Below are 13,311 nucleotides of genomic sequence, written 5' to 3'. Positions count from 1 at the left end.
CTGGCTCTCTATCCAATAAATAAGGATAATTAAAAAAAATATGTAAGTAAAATTTCTCTATTCTTTATCACTCTCAGAGTATGGACCAAAAATTTTTGGGGGGAACAGGTCTGGCTTCTGTAATTGCTTCTCTTCTGGACATGGACATTCACAGGTCAATTCATACTCCCAACCTGTTCCTATCTTTCTCTAATGGGGTAAGGTTCTGGAGAGGTGAGTTTTCGTACATATTGGTAAGTTTGTCTGCCCAAGGAAATCAGGATGGCATCATACTGGTGTCTGCAACTTGGTGGCTGAAAGGTGGTAAGGTATAAAGCCCATCTGCCTTTCCTAGCTGGTATAGCAGTCAGACAAAGGAAAACAGAAGTTGACTTACTTTGCTGAAAAGAGAATGCTTTGTCTACCTATTATCAAGAGCTTTAATTTCTTTAGTTTCAATAACTCACCATTGTGAAAACCAAATACATGCCTCTGTATTACATTAAAAATGATGAAGAAAAATGAGTAGAGTTTTAAAAGCTTTTTAAATCTGGTTTCCATGCTTATTCCATTACTGCGTTCCAGTAAGTAAGTAGACACGAATATCTCATTTTCTATGTTTCTTTAATGTAGAGACAGAAAAATAGATTTTATTATGGATTATCCTCTAGAGAATGTTCCTTTTGATTGAATTTTCTCTTTTTAGTGTTATTAAAGAAAAGAATGATAGCAATTAGAGGAATGTGGTCTAATCTAACTAAAAATATTATTTTAAAATTACATCAGTTATTGATGCTTACACTTGTCTATTATAAAAAATTACCATAATAACCAATGTTCCAAACTAATTTGATTATATGTTTCTCAAATATCAAGCTTGATATTTTATTGTAAAAGCCAAACTTAAAAATATATATGTGATGACATTAGATGATTTTGCCTAAATATTCCTCAAACACCAAATAATTGTTTCTGGATCTATTTTTAAACTTTTGTCATGAGATTGTACAATGTTAAAAAAAGTAGTATATTTTTGTACTGCAGTGTCTGGAAATAGGTATCTGAGGTACAGGAATAACTATATAGAAATACTGACTATTGGTGGGGTAGTCCATACTCCCAGAGAGACAGAGAATGGGAAAGCTATGAGGTGAGGGGATGGGATATGGAGATCGGGTTGTGGGAATTGTGTGGAGCTGTACACCTCTTATCCTGTGTTTTTTTTTAATGTCTCCTTTCTTAAATAAATAATAAATTCAAGTCCCTGGACCCCACCTGCGGAGGCTGGGCGGGGGGGGGGGAATCTTCATGAACAGTGGAAAAAAAAAAGAAATACTGACTATTGGCTTGGATGTATATATTTTCTTACTAAAGTCCTTGGAAGAACCAAAATAGCCATCATAGCAACATATTATAAGACCATCATGTTCAATTGCACAAAATAACATTTGGTAAATATGTTCATTTGATCATTATAAACATATAAATATATACATATGTATATATAACATAAAGGAGAGTTACAGAAAAGTGCTGAAATGAAACAAAATATATCAGATATGGAACTATAGACAATTTTAATGAGAATAAAACAGCAATATCTGTTTCTCTTTTAAAAGATTATTTAAAATATATTCAATCTCAAATATTTGAATTAGTCTTTACAATCAAATACAAATCACTATTATTTTGGGAAAACTGAATTATAAAATATGCATTGATACTTTAAAAATTCTTAAAATTTAAATTATATACCAATTTTGAATATTCAATTAAGAATATTTAATTCTTAAAATTTTAATTACATACCAATTTTGAGGTAAGTAAAAAGTTTATTTTATAGTGGGGGTTGTATTGTTATGTGGAAAACTGAGAAATGTTATACATGTACAAATTATTATATTTACTGGTGACTGTAAAACATTAAACCCCCAATAAAGGAAAAAATGTTTTAAAAACGTTCATTTAAAAAGTTCGAGACATACAATTAATTTTTCCCCTCTCATATTAATTAACTAGTTATTTATATGACTACCCTTTACTAGGAGTGTACATAAACACCATTCCCACCACCAAAAGACTATGTCCCATACCACCCACTCACCCCCAACCCCCACCCCCACACCGGCCCAGGAAGCTGCATGTCTACCCCTCACCACAGGGTTTTTACTTTGGTGCCCTACTCCATATTTAGTCAAATCCTGCTTTTAGTTTCCCTTTCAGATCTTCTTTCTCAACTTCTGTTGATGAGTGGGATCATCCCATACTCATCTTTATCTTTCTGACTTAGCTCACTTAACATAATTCCTTCTAGCTCTGTCCAAGATGGGTCAGAGAAGGTGGGTTCATTGTTCTTGATAGCTATATAGTATTCCACTGTGTATATATACCACAGCTTTCTCAGCCACTCATCAGATGTTGGGCACCTGGGTTGCTTCCAGGTTTTAGCTATTATGAATTGTGCTGCTATGAACATAGGAGTACACACCTCTTTTTGGTTGGGTGTTATGGAGTCCTTGGGGTATAATCCCAGGAGAGGAATTACTGGATCATATGGAAGGTGCATGTATAGCTTTGTGAGAGTTTTCCTAACTGCTCTCCACAGAGGCTGTACCAATTTACATTCCCACCAGCAATGCAATAGGGTTCCTCTGTCCCCACAGCCTCTCCAGCATTTGTTGCTGCTGTCCTTTTTGATGTATGCCATTCTTACAGGAGTGAGGTGGTATCTTAGTGTTGTCGTAAATTGCATTTCTCTGACCATCAGTGACCTGGAGCAGTTTTTCATATGTTTGTTAGCCTTTTGGATCACCTCTGAGGTGAATGTTTTCTTCATATCCTCTGCCCATTTTTGGATGGGGTCATTTGCTTTTTTGGTGCTAAGTTTGCTGAGCTCTTTATATATTTTGGTGATTAGTTTCTTGTCTGATGTATGGCATGTAAAGATCTTCTCCCATTCTGTGAGGGGTCTCTTTGTTTGTTTAATAGTTTCTTTGGATGTGCAGAAGCTTTTCAATTTAATATATAGGCTGTGTATTTGATATGCGGACTCTCTCAAAAGCCTAGATCAAGTAGATCAGAAGTAACAAATGGCACAGCTACATACAAGATACTGGGTACTATACAGCAAACTCTAGCAAAAGGACTTTTCAAAGTTAACCCAATTACCAAATAATGTGATGATAACATTAACTATCCATTGTCTTTTTGAACCCTAAGACAGCAGGAACCTCACATCTCCACTAGACAGCCTATATTTCCCCCAGTCCTAGAATCTTAGGATAGGGCCCACTTTCCCACATGCCTCTCCCAATCCATATCAAATAATATCGCATCTGCCGATCACAACCTAATCAACGCAATGTTTGCCACCTCAACATGCTTCAGCTCAGACTGTGTCCAGAGATTTCACCTGTGGAATGACGACCCTTCAGCTTCATTACTCGGGTGAGACCTATCCTTTCATAGTATTCTCTAATTCCATCCCAGGTGGTTGACTTTCTAACAAAGTCCCAAAACCTAGATATAGACCAGGTTCTGTGAGAGAGAGCATATGTTCATACGTATCCATAAACTACTGCAAAATATATACCTGATAGCAAAAGTACACTAGAGTTTGCAGTGAGTACCCGCCTAACACTTCCTCTCCACTATTCCAAGCTTTGGGTCCATGATTGCTCAACAATTTGTTTGGCTTTGTATATTAACTCTCTTTTCAGCCACCAGGTTCCAGATGCCATCAGGATGCCAGCCAGGCTTCCCTGGACTGAAGACCCCACCAATGTGCCCTGGAGCTCCACTTCCCCAGAGACCCACCCTACTAGGGAAAGAGAGAGGCAGACTAGTAGTATGGACCGACCAGTCAACATATATGTTCAGCGGGGAAGCAATTACAAAAGGCAGACCTTCCACCTTCTGCAACCCACAATGACCCTGGGTCCATGGTCCCAGAGGGATAGAGAATGGGAAAGCTATCAGGGGGAGGGGATGGGATATGGAGATTGGGTGGTGGGAATTGTGTGGAGTTGTACCCCTCCTACCTTATGGTTTTGTTAATTTATCCTTTCTTAAATAAAAAATAAATTTAAAAAAGTCCATTTTATAGGAAACAAAATTAAGAACTCAGAAATATTAGTTGTAAAATAAACTAATATGATTTGATTGATCTTATTATATTCTATATTACCTAATACTAATTATGATGGTCTATATTACCTAATACTAATTATTACCTAATACTAATTATAATTATAATTATACTAATTACCTAATACTAATTATAATACTAATTATATTCTATATTACCTAATACTAATTATGCAGAAATATTAGTTGTAAAATAAACTAATATGATTTGATTGATCTTATTATATTCTATATTACCTAATACTAATTATGATGGTCTTCACATACACATTTATATCTTAGTGCTAATAAGTTCAATACATTTGATCCAGAGATGAGAATAGTCATTCAAGACACAGTCCTATACTCACAGAATTAAACCTAGTTGGAGAGATAACTACTACATTAACAAAATCATATTCTAATAAATGTGAACTCAGACATATTTTAAACCACAGGAAAATTGTAACAAATATTTAACTCTAAAATGGCCTCATTCTTTATAAAAGTAGAGTAATGAAACACATCATGACTTTGATTTATATAATTAATGTTCAGTAGCCTATTGATAGTGGAATCATTCTCACCTAGTAATGTGTGATTTAGCAAAATAAAAATTTGTTTCTCTAATTGCTTCCCTGCTCAACATGGGCGTTGAATGGTCGATCCATACTCCCAGTCTGCCTCTCTCTTTCCCTAGTAGGGTGGGGCTGTGGGGAAATGGAGCATACTCCCAGAGGGATAGAGAATGGGAAAGCTATCAGGGAAGGGGATGAGATATGGAGATCGAGTAGTGGGAATTCTGTGGAACTGTACCCCTCTTATCCTATGGTTTTGTTAATGTCTCCTTTCTTAAATAAAAAAAAAATTTTTAAAAATTGTTGCTCACTGACTTTTATTCTTTTTTATTTTATTTTTTTATTTAAGAAAGGATTAATTAACAAAACCATAGGGTAGGAGGGGTACAATTCCACACAATTCCCACCACCCAATCTCCGTTTCCCATCCCCTCCCCTGATAGCTTTCCCATTCTCTATCCCTCTGGGACCATGGACCCAGGGTTATTCTAAAAGCCAAATGACATTTTGTTATTGAAAGCCTTTTTCCTAGATAGAATACACCCAGAGTATAACAAATTTTGTAAAATAATATAAAAAGGCAATAAATTTCAAGCAGTAAAATACTCTCAAGGTGAAGACAATAATGTTGATAAAATATTAACTATGTTATTTTACTGAATAAAAATAAAGGATTAATAATTCTGAACTACAGTAAAAAGTGAGCAAATTGCAAGTAAAATGTTAATATAGTATACATAATTATTCAGATTATCTTGAGCTCAATATATGCAAGTTTCAATATTTAAGCAAACCCTTTACTAACTTTTTCTTAAAAAGACACTATTGAAACACAATGTTCCTTATAGCTACTTGGATTTAAATACATGAATAAAATAGCAACCATCATCTAAGTATATAAATTTTTCTTGTTAATAGTAACCTATTAATATGTGCAAGCATTCGTGTACAATAGAAAAATATATGAGAAAGGGGAATAAGAAAAGAGGAAGAGACAAAATATGTAGAGATGGGAGGGAAAAGATAAGTGAGAGGAAATGTTAATTATAATAAATGAGAAGGAAAGAATATAAAGAAACTATATGAATATGTATGTTTTTATATGGATATATTGCTAGAAATCAGACTCAGGCAAGTCCTTGCTCTGACAAGGAACCACAGTTTCGGATCTTTATATTCTGTAAATATGTTGCTTTTTCTTTCTCCTGTTCACTTTTCCATCTTTTGTTGTACATGCAATTACATTCTTTGTTTCAAACTTATGATTAAATGTCTGGACAATGTTGCTTCTAGTAAATTTTGTGGTATTTTGCTCACAATCATGAATAACCAAAGCAATATAAATAGATTTTTACTGCTATGCTTATTGTCTACTTGAAATATTAGTAATAAAGTATCTCACGATTTCAGTGAGTACTGATGGACCAGATATGATTTTTTTTGTCTATTTTGATTCTATTTCAATAAAAAGCATTTAAAATTATGCTAATAAATTTCCCAGGCTAATTCCTCATTGCCCCTACCACACTGAAATTTTCCTTAGTTCTATGATGGACATGCAAACGATTTTATCATCATAATTTTGTAAAATGATATTGTTTCCCCAAATAAGTGTTTCTATGCTCCAGAAATGTTTATTTGCCTCAGACAAAATAAATGGTCTAAAGCACACTACCACCTCCTTAAAAGGTAATGATTTAGTTTCCTGGATAGACTCTAATGACTACACTTACATCCCAAACTGGTTGAGCCCCAGGGCCTTTTTTCAATCCATTCTTTCAAAAAGCTTTTTCAAGCAACTGATTTTTCTTAAAGGCACAGTATTAAGTAATGTTAAGCACAAAAGTCATTTGGTGTCCTCTGGACACTACAATCCATCAGGATTGATAGATAACTAAGTACTTGATTACAGTAAATTCTAGCAAATGTGGTAAATACTGTCATTCCTCTTTTTCCAAATTGCTTTCTCATTCACTAATAAAATTCAATGTTTCACTTATGTGTTTAATCAACATCATCTAAATAATCTTTCTTCATACCAAAATGACAACTTAGTAATCAATTTGTTCTCTCATTGAACATTTGCTTGTCAGGTACTTATCTAGATATTAAAACAACAACAAGCAAAATAAATATAGTCTTTTCAGTAGAGAGCTTAGAGCTTAGAGAGCTAGTAGTTGAAAGATAATAGGCACCAGAACAAATATATACATACATTCAAGTAGCAGTTAGTGAGGTGGTGGTAAATTAAATAGGATAAAAATAAAGAATTATGGGAATGGTTTGATCAGAAACTCGATGAAGAAAGATCATGAAAATAACCAATGAAGAAAAATAATTCAAAGAGGAGTATTTTCAATCCACTGTGGGGGAAGGAACTTGGAAATTTGAATTACTGAGTAAGATCACATCAACATGTCAGTAATCAAAAATAGAAAATAGAATCAAGCAATTATCTAGGATGTGTTATGTGTTCTCATTAGAGTTCTGTCAGACTCATTTAAAAGTTTAAGAGTCAAAAAGATAACTCACCTAGATAGTACACCTCCTTTGTTATGAATGTTATCAAATCCCAGCCTGGCCCTCACTGCAGGAAGAACTTTCAATGTTATTCTCTCTCTCTCTCTCTCTCTGTTTGTTTGAAAAAAATATTTTGCAGTAGTTAAACCGTGGTAAAAACAATAGCCATTAGTCAAAATAAATTGTTAGAGAGTTTGAGGAGCAAGTGATACAATTTAATATAGTTAAAATAAATCTGAGCATTATATAAAGAGTTATCATTTACCCTGTAGCAGAATAAGAACAAAAGTAGTTAGGTGTTTTATAATAGAAGTAAAAATGATGAGAAATGTATGAATCTTGCATATATCATGAATGTCTAACTCCCTTGTTAAGAAATTGTATAGCAACCTGGTTGAGTGCATGTTACAATGCGCAAGGACCCAAGTTCAAGCCCCTGGTCCTCACCTGCAGGAAGAAAGCTTTGCAAGTGGTGAAGCAGGGCTGTAGGTCTCTCTCTCTCTCTCTCTATCTCCCCCTACCCTCTCAATTTCTGATAGTCTCTATCCAATAAATAAAGATAATTAAAAAAAAGAAAATGTATAGTAGGCCTCTGTATGAAGAGTATAATAAATGTGACTTTCAGGATTTTAGCTGAACAAGTAATTAAGTGGCTGATGCTTTTATGAAGAAGAGGAAGTATATGAAAGCAATAGGTTCTGGAGCACGAAGTGTACTGTTTTCAGTCTGACAGATTCACTACGACTTGTAGAGTCAGAGATATTAGGAAAATGACTGAATATACAGATATATATCCGTAACTGAAGTAGTGCAGCTCTGACGGCAAATATTTAAGATATAGTGACATAAGTGTTCGAGAAATAACAGTAAGTTATGAACATGGATGTGACTTGAATATAGACAGGATGTGAGTAAAAATAATATTAAAGCAATAACAAAAACAAAAATCTCTGGAATATTTCAAGAATTGGTATTTGTTTTAGAGACTAAAGAAATAAAATATTTCAGGAAGTGGAATTTGGTCTCGGAGTTTGAGAGCTAAGATTGAATACTGTGTTTATCTTTACAGGAAGGTCGATACTATTAAAGAAATTGACAGAAAAATATAGTTTGTAGGTTAATGAGAGCATGTATTTTTGGGAAAGGAATGGTTATCATAGAAAGCCCTCTTCAAAATTCTTTGTAAGACTATTATATAGCAGTGGAGCAGGAATGGAGGGAGTTGAGAAATCAAAAAATGACTACTATAGGGTAAAGATATTACTACAAGCTTGTATCCTGATGAAAATGATAAAATATGCATGGGATGGTACCTCTGATACTGTTTTGCAAACAGAAACTTAATCTTCAGGGAACAAGTTAAGAAAAATGACTATAAACAGCCCAAGAGTATTTCTCTTAGGATTCATACATAGAAAAAAGTATTTTCATATTTTAAATATTTATTTAATTTCATGGGGTGGGGGAAAGAGTAGAAGAGGGAGAGGGTGAGGGAGCCAGAACATCTCTCTAGCACTTGTGATGTTGTGATCAAACTCAGGACCTCATGCTTGAGGGTCTCGTGATTGATTCACTGTGATACTTCATAGGCTGCAAAAAGTCATTTTAGAATAATCTGGACAAATATACTCTATACTAATGGACCCAAGTTTGAAATCACCAAATGTGTGCTGAGGAGTATAGGTGTGAAAACTGCTATTGAGTGAGAAACATTGACAGGAAGATGTGCACATGACTACTGCCATCCTCTTTGTTGGTGTCTGATTTAATTGGTTTGAGATTTTAATATATGAGAGAAAACACTCATCTGGAAGAGTTATCAGAGAAAGGAAGACACCTCTTTGCTTCTATGTCCTGTCTGTAAATATGTCACCATTTTGAAAAAATAGAAAGTAAGCATGCCTTATGGAAACAGCAGATTTCAATGGGATTAAGGTAGTGGAAAAAGACTTCTTAACAGTGAACATTTTGTATTCTGACTTCACCCCTTCTTGAACATTATTTGCTAGCTAATTTATTCTCCCCCCCCCCCAGATTATTTATAATGTAACTTTACAGGAAAGCCAACTGTTCTCTATAGCATTAACACTTTGGAATGAGTTGTGTGAGTCTGTGTAATAGAGCAGATTATTTTAACCACCAATATCTCATGTCCTTGATCAAACTCTAATTTGGACAACTGTCTAAAATAAACATTTCCACCATAATCATGAATTTCAGGTTAGAGCATGAAGTACCAAATGTGTCTCTGAGAAAAAAGTACTCAGTATTTACTATTGAGCTATAGAGATAAAAGACAGGAGAATGGGTAATAGAATATACTAGGACAACATGGGTTTTGAGTATTGATTACAATTTCATTTTCTTTTAAATATCAATTTATTATGTGAAAAGATAAAAGAGAGAGAACATTTAGGGGGTAGAGAGAACCTGTGGTCTCTGGGAACTTACATTTTCTCACTGGACCTGCATTTTTTCTTCATATAATTTAATTTTTAATTGACATATTTATGTTTCCCTTTTTGTTGCCCTTGTTGTTTTCTATTGTTGTAGTTATTATTGTTATTGATGACATCGTTATTAGATAGGACAGAGAGAATGGAGAAAGGAGGGGAAGGCAGAGGGGGAGAGAAAGAGAGACAGCTGTAGACCTGCTTCACCCCATGTGAAGCAACTCCCCGGCAGGTGAGAAGCCAGAGATTCAAACCGATCTTTACGCCAGTCCTTGCGCTTTGTGCCACATGCGCTTAACCCGCTGCACTAACACCAACTCCCCATATATTTTAATTTTTTACAATACCTGTGTTTTACAACATCCTCTCAAAATTACTGATTGTTTTCTGGCATAGACTGATCTTTAGATTATGATGTTTTTCAGAGCTGTAATAGACTATTCTGACTAGATGGAGTTAATACTCCCAAGAGAAATCCACATCAAATAGTGGTGAAGGCCAACTTCTCACTCTATCATTCTATCCCTCAAACAGGAATTAATGGGAGGCAATTATTTTAGCTTCTGAGTGACCCCAGCTGAAACCTAAATAACGTACCTGGACTGACCATTATTTCTGTCTCACATTCTCTACTCTCAGACTCCTAATATCTAGGATGATATCACCTCATAACTAGGTGACTTGCTACCATCACTTTGATCCAGGTTTTAATTTGGAGGGGGAAAAAAAATAGGAGAAGTAAAGCCTGAGCCATTCCTAGTAAGCAAAGGTTCTGAATGTGATTCTGGAAGTAGGTCACCCTAAGATAAAGTCATCTTAAAAGCATAGCTGCTCATCTGTGTTATCTGCAGTGATGCTCAGAAGACTGATACTGACACTAGGTTAAAAAAAAAAAACTGCCTAGCCAGTAATTTAAAATTAACTATTTGATGTCTGTAACGCCAGCAGCATCCAAAGTCACCTTGTTTATGTTGTTTAGGGAGGTGTTGATCAATTATTTGCACTTGGAGAAATCAACTATCAGTTGCTTGGAAATGTATCCAAATGGAGCGTAAAAAAAAAAAACACCCTTGGTATCCTTAAACCATGATTCCAAATATAAATTTTGTTGATTCATATCCACAGTTCAAATGTATCCCATGCCACTGTAGAAGGACTCTGGAGCACTGTGAATACCTGCACTTTTAGATTCATTGCTCTGTACAAATTGTCGCAGCTTATTAGAGCCTTCCTGAATGCACTCCATAGAGTTTAGTGAGTCCTGTCATGATCTGACCTATGTAATCACTACAGTATCTAGCCATTACAGTGTAACTTGGATTTTCTGGAGACGAGGGGAATGTGGCAACATGATTAAAAGATTTCCATCAGACATTATTTGGGAATAAGACCCAAGTGAAGTGTAAACTCTGTATTATTCAGTTATTCTCTTCTGAGTCACTACTGGGCTGGTAGCTTTGCTTCATGATCCCAAAGAATTAAGGTGTGTAACTTGAAGCCAATAAACTATAATTCCCAGAATTCCTGATAGCAAGCAACAAAGAAAGGATAAAAAGTGTTCTAAAGGAAGAAGACAAGGCAAATGATTGGACATGAGAGGACCTGGATAAAAAGTGTTCTAAAGGAAGAAGACAAGGCAAATGATTGGACATGAGAGGACCTTTGACTGATTCATAAATACAGGCAGAAACATCTGCAGCATGTAGAAAGAGCTGGAGAAGTAGATGCAGTTGGCTCTGAGGCTGTGGAGATGAGCTGAGCCAAGCAGAGGCTATGTGAGGGCTGAGCCAGCAAAGAGAGAAATAAGAGCTAGAGGTGGATGCGAACAGTCATCACAAACTTTTCAGAGTGCTTTTCATTGTCTCTAATTTCAGGCAATAAAACCCCATTTGTATTCAATTTGTTAATATATTTGCTGGTTTTATGGTAGCGGCTAAAACATAAAAGTAACACATAAAACATAATTAGTGATTTCTATACTAAAACAGACAAGAACCGCATATTAATTTAGGGGACATACTGTCTCCCTGCAACAATTCTAGCATTTGATTGGTGGGATGCAACTGATACCACAGATATAAAAAGAATCCTATTAGAAATATGTCTAACTTGAAGAGGTTACTAGAGAACTTAGGAGGAATTTCTTGCTCTTGGGCAATTGCACTAACCAATGTGGAAATCAGAGGCAATCCAAGGGTTCCAACAACTGAGGGTTGACAGTAGGTTCACTAATCAGCCAAGCAAACCCCAGCAAAATCTTGCTAAGTGAGTTGGGACATAGATCAGCCAGGCTAAATATTCGGAGTAGATAAAGAACTTAGTGTGGAAGTCAAATTTTCTTTTTCAGGAGCACATAGTCCCAACCCTCAAGGCTAAGTTAGCCTCAACTCCAAGGATTTCTATCTCCATGTTAGGAATCATTTAATATCTGGACTGCCGTGATGTAGATGTCTTTGCCTAATTGACTACAATGATCCTGCCAAATGAGATTGGAACTGCAACAATCGTTTCCTACTTAAAGCTACAGTGGAGCATGAGACCTAAAACCAATGTGTTCTACTTTTGTGCTCAGGCTGCTGCAGAGACCAAAAAGGGATGGTGAGACTTAGGTCTCCCTACATTGCTGATTGGTTGGTCTCTATAAAGGAAGGAGGTCCTGCAACAGTAGTCTTTGGAGAAGAGTGAATAAGGGCAATTGAATTACTGCTTGGTAGGAAACAGGCAGCCTAGAACAATTTCTAGTAAAGAGGTTAAAAAGTTGGCCTACTCAATAGCCAATACCTCAAATACTCACTTCTGAAAACGCACGTTATTACATATATGTCTGACCTAAAACCAGAATATTGGTATCTGCATTCACCTGTGCATGACCATTCAGAGCCCCATCCAAAAAAAAAGACTTTATTAAAATAAAATAATAATTTGAAAAGACAATGTGACAACAAGGATATTTCCTAACAATTGATTCCTCCTACCTACTTACCATCTGTCTGTTTTTCCCCTCCTTTTAGAGGTATTCCACATCCATCCTGCACAGAATTTTGCAGGTCAGAGAAGTCCATTTAATTTTCCCATGTGAATTACTTCTCAAAGTTTTCTGATCATGAATTGGAAACTCTGTTTCCCATAAAGTTTGATTATTTGTTTGTTTTACAAATGTCTATTTCCAAACCTGCAGGTCTTCTAATTCTTTCTTTTTCTTTTCCTTACTTATCTTTTTATTAGTGAGTTGATAGCATTTTATGGGGCTGGACAGTGGCATAATTGGTTAAGCATACATGTTATTATGTACAAGGACCTAGGTTCAAACCCCCAGTCCCTACATGCAGAAGGGAAGTTCCACAAGAGTAGTGGTGAAGCAGTACTTCTGGTGTCCTTCTCTCCCTATTTCTCCTATCCCTCTAGATTTCTCTCTGTCTCTATCCAACAAATAATATTAATAATAAATTTAAATAATGATTTATAATATTATAAGATAATAGGTCTACATAGCTCCCACCACCAAAGTTATCCAACCATAGTTCTTTCAAGGTCATAGATATGTGTTGACATGTATATGCGTATATTCAAGTTCACATGCTTCAGTTTTCTTCAGTTCTCTATATTCCACATACGCGTGAAATCATCTGGTAGCTATCCTTCATTTCCTTACTTCA

The sequence above is a fragment of the Erinaceus europaeus genome, chromosome 3 (assembly GCF_950295315.1).
Source record: "Erinaceus europaeus chromosome 3, mEriEur2.1, whole genome shotgun sequence".
Taxonomy (NCBI): domain Eukaryota; kingdom Metazoa; phylum Chordata; class Mammalia; order Eulipotyphla; family Erinaceidae; genus Erinaceus; species Erinaceus europaeus.
The sequence above is the reverse complement of the archived record's forward strand: the minus strand, read 5'-3'. Positions refer to the sequence as shown.